We start from the raw sequence: 4,345 nt of genomic DNA on the forward strand, positions 1-4,345 counted from the left end.
TGCTGCTCCTGGCGGCGTTCCGTCCGAGCGAGGCAGAATTGCTACTACATACAGCGCAGCCAGAGAGTGGTTGGTGGTTTGTTTGTTTTTGCCTGTGGGAGTGAGTTCACACACTTCTCCACTTTAAATATATAATAATAAACTTGCCCTCTTTCTTTAACCACTTTAACCTCCTCCGCAGGTGTACAGTAGATATCTTTATAGCCTCACTGCACTTGGACTTGGAAGCGCTGCTGGTGCAGCAGCAGCAGCCGGCACTGGTCCTTGCATGGGCTGCCCCAGACGCACAGTACTACTACTCTCGTGCGCTTTGACAGCCCGTCTTAAGGGAACGCCCCAAGCAGCCTCTCTGCTTTTATTCAGGGCGAAACTCCCCAAGGCGGTCACTGCCAAGCACGCAGGCCAAGGGCGGGTCCCGCCCAACAACAGTGTTGTTGTTGTGGTTGACTCCCGCCGCCGCCGCCGCTTAGAAGCCCACCGACACGGCATAGGGTGCGGTGGTAAGCGGACAGCGTGCCTCACGTGACATGACAATGCCGATGTATTGGAATTGATATCCGACCCTCGTGTAGGAGTGGCGGCAGCACATGAGAGTGCCGCCGCCGCAATGTGCGTTCGACTTGTCGATGTATCTGGTATTCTTGCGATTCACATACCGACACGCAGCTTGCTGCGGTCTTCATCGACCCACGAGCCGAGTGATCCACCGTTAAGAGTTGTACATTTCCATTGCTGGAATTTTTTTTAGGCTTTCAAGACTTCCGCCGTCTCTGCCCCAGGAGACGATAGTGGGAAGACGTAGTGTGCAGGTTTAAAAACGCCAACAACAAGAGCTTGTTGTTGGACAACACAGGTAGTGTGCAGGTTTGAGATTACCCACCGCCGACGAGTGGTGCCTCCCTCCCGCAGCACGGGCGGCGATCGGGGTTAGTAGAAGAGGAGTGAGGCCTGCTGGCCCACCACCAACTTCTCCTCCGATCGTCATCGTCGCCGTTATCGGAATTAACCAGCGGGCTCACCTAGCCACTACTACGGCGACGACGGAGGAACCAACAAACGCCGGTTGGGACGAGTGGTGCCCTCCCTCCCGCAGCACGGGGGGCGATCGGGGTTAGTAGAAGAGGAGTGGGCCTCGCGGCAGGACCCACCACCAACTTCTCCTCCGACCGTCATCGTCGCCGTTATCGGAATTAACCAGCGGGCTCACCTAGCCACTACTACGGCGACGACGGGGGCACCAAACGCCGGGGACGAGTGGTGCCCTCCCTCCCGCAGCACGGGGGGCGATCGGGGTTAGTAGAAGAGGAGTGGGCCTCGCGGCAGGACCCACCACCAACTTCTCCTCCGACCGTCATCGTCGCCGTTATCGGAATTAACCAGCGGGCTCACCTAGCCACTACTACGGCGACGATGGGGGCACCAAACGCCGGTTGGGACGAGTGGTGCCTTCCCTCCCGCAGCACGGGAGGCGATCGGGGTTAGTAGAAGAGGAGTGGGCCTCGCGGCGGGACCCACCACCAACTTCTCCTCCGACCGTCATCGTCGCCGTTATCGGAATTAACCAGCGGGCTCACCTAGCCACTACTACGGCGACGATGGAGGCACCAAACGCCGGGGACGAGTGGTGCCTTCCCTCCCGCAGCACGGGAGGCGATCGGGGTTAGTAGAAGAGGAGTGGGCCTCGCGGCGGGACCCACCACCAACTTCTCCTCCGACCGTCATCGTCGCCGTTATCGGAATTAACCAGCGGGCTCACCTAGCCACTACTACGGCGACGACGGAGGCACCAAACGCCGTGGTTTCCCGTGGGCGTGGTGTGTAAGTAAGAACAGTTGGTCTACCCCACGCTCCGGCACGGAGCGCGGGGAGAAGAAGCGGAAAAAGAAAGGTTTCCCTCTCTCTTTCCTTTTTTTTTTTTTTTTTGGGCGGGCAGGGCACCACCTTTTGCCCCGCCAACAGGTCAACGGCTCGCTGCTTGAGCGAACCGCGACCACCCATTATTTGTATTAGCTCTATTTTGAGTGTGTGGTTCGCCTTCAAAACCAACAACACGTTAATGATCCTTCCGCAGGTTCACCTACGGAAACCTTGTTACGACTTTTACTTCCTCTAAATGATCAAGTTTGGACATCTTTCCGTCAGCTCGAGGCGCCGAAAGAGCCCAGCGGCGGCAGCAGAACTGACCGCGACGCAGGCCCGGCATCCAAGAGCGCCAGTCCGAAGGCCTCACTAAATCATTCAATCGGTAGTAGCGACGGGCGGTGTGTACAAAGGGCAGGGACGTAATCAACGCAAGCTCATGACTTGCGCTTACTGGGAATTCCTCGTTCATGGGAGACAATTGCAAACCCCAATCCCTATCATGAAAGGATTTCAACGGGTTACCCGCTCCTCTCGGAGGGGGAGGACACGTTGATCCCTTCAGTGTAGCGCGCGTGCGGCCCAGAACATCTAAGGGCATCACAGACCTGTTATTGCTCAATCTCGTGCGGCTAGAATTGCCGCTTATCCCTCTAAGAAGAAGCTGCGAACTGGACACCAATTGCTGGAGATCCGTCGACTAGTTAGTAGGCCAGAGTCTCGTTCGTTATCGGAATTAACCAGACAAATCGCTCCACCAACTAAGAACGGCCATGCACCACCACCCACCGAATCGAGAAAGAGCTCTCAATCTGTCAATCCTTCCGGTGTCTGGGCCTGGTGAGGTTCCCCGTGTTGAGTCAAATTAAGCCGCAGGCTCCACTCCTGGTGGTGCCCTTCCGTCAATTCCTTTAAGTTTCAGCTTTGCAACCATACTTCCCCCGGAACCCAAAGACTTTGGTTTCCCGGAAGCTGCCCGCCGGGTCATGGGAATAACACCGGCGGATCGCTGGTCAGCATCGTTTATGGTTAGAACTAGGGCGGTATCTGATCGCCTTCGAACCTCTAACTTTCGTTCTTGATTAATGAAAACATCCTTGGCAAATGCTTTCGCAGTAGTTCGTCTTGCGACGGTCCAAGAATTTCACCTCTAGCGTCGCAATACGAATGCCCCCGCCTGTTCCTATTAGTCATTACCTCGGGTTCAGAAAACCGACAAAATAGAACCGAGGTCCTATTCCATTATTCCATGCATAGGCATTCAGGCCATCAGTGTAGCCTGCTTTGAGCACTCTAATTTTTTCAAAGTAAACTCTGCCGGCCACGCGGGACACCCGGTGAAGAGCACCCCGTGCGAGCCAGCGGGCTGTGTTACGGCTGTTCGGAGCGTGACAGTGTGCACCGGGCGGTGAACCGTCAGTCCAGAACTGAAATCCAACTACGAGCTTTTTAACCGCAACAACTTTAATATACGCTATTGGAGCTGGAATTACCGCGGCTGCTGGCACCAGACTTGCCCTCCAATGGGTCCTCGTTAAAGGATTTAAAGTGTACTCATTCCGATTGCGAGGCCTCGGATGAGTCTCGCATCGTTATTTTTCGTCACTACCTCCCCGTGCCGGGAGTGGGTAATTTGCGTGCCTGCTGCCTTCCTTAGATGTGGTAGCCGTTTCTCAGGCTCCCTCTCCGGAATCGAACCCTGATTCCCCGTTACCCGTTATAGCCATTGTAGGCGCATAGCCTACAATCGAAAGCTGATAAGGCAGACACTTGAAAGAGGCGGCGCCGGCACTGGAGGCCGTGCGCTCAGCCACAAGTTATTCAGATTCAACACGGTGGGGTTGGCGGACCGAGGCCCGACCGGTTTTGAACTAATAAAAGCGCTCTTCCCTTGCGGTCAGAGACGTGATGCATGTATTAGCTCTAGAATTACCACAGTTATCCAAGTAAGTGTGGGCTACAGATCCAATGAATCATAGCTGATTTAATGAGCCATTCGCGGTTTCACCTTAATTGGGCTTGTACTTAGACATGCATGGCTTAATCTTTGAGACAAGCATATGACTACTGGCAGGATCAACCAGGTAGTTTTGTTTATGGGTTTTGCTTTCTTTGGCCTTAGGTTAGGAAGAACGCCACCATCGTTCTCCTTTCTCTCTCTCTCTCACTCACTCACTTTGTTTGTCTGACACCTCTTGCATTTTGGTTTGGTTTGGTTTTTTTGCCTTGGTTCCGTGTTTGTTTGCTGGGCCGCCGCCATCATCACGATGACGGCCCCCTCTGACAATCTGTCAATCCCCTCATCATGATTATTCAATTTTGGTTTTTGCGCGCTCATCCAGAGAGCAGCAGCCCCTTCATCCATTGTGCACTGGAAATCGGTTGCTGCCTGCTACCACTACCCATCACGGCTCCTCCCTTCCTCTTCCCATCGGCTGCCGCAGACACAAGGGTAAGTTCACTTAAGCATCACTTAAGCCACGGC

At 54.6% G+C, this 4,345-nt stretch overlaps 2 non-coding genes across 2 annotated transcripts; both read right to left on the reverse strand.

The window, feature by feature from the left end:
• Nucleotides 1–558: 558 nt before the first annotated feature.
• Nucleotides 559–718, reverse strand: LOC135099394 (5.8S ribosomal RNA). The gene has a single exon (XR_010267882.1). It is a non-coding gene; the product is annotated as a 5.8S ribosomal RNA (ribosomal RNA).
• Nucleotides 719–2,054: 1,336 nt separating this feature from the next.
• On the reverse strand, nt 2,055–3,947 carry LOC135099397 (small subunit ribosomal RNA). Its single transcript, XR_010267885.1, has one exon. It is a non-coding gene; the product is annotated as a small subunit ribosomal RNA (ribosomal RNA).
• Nucleotides 3,948–4,345: the final 398 nt, after the last annotated feature.

The sequence above is a fragment of the Scylla paramamosain genome, unplaced genomic scaffold, assembly GCF_035594125.1.
Source record: "Scylla paramamosain isolate STU-SP2022 unplaced genomic scaffold, ASM3559412v1 Contig123, whole genome shotgun sequence".
Lineage (NCBI taxonomy): Eukaryota > Metazoa > Arthropoda > Malacostraca > Decapoda > Portunidae > Scylla > Scylla paramamosain.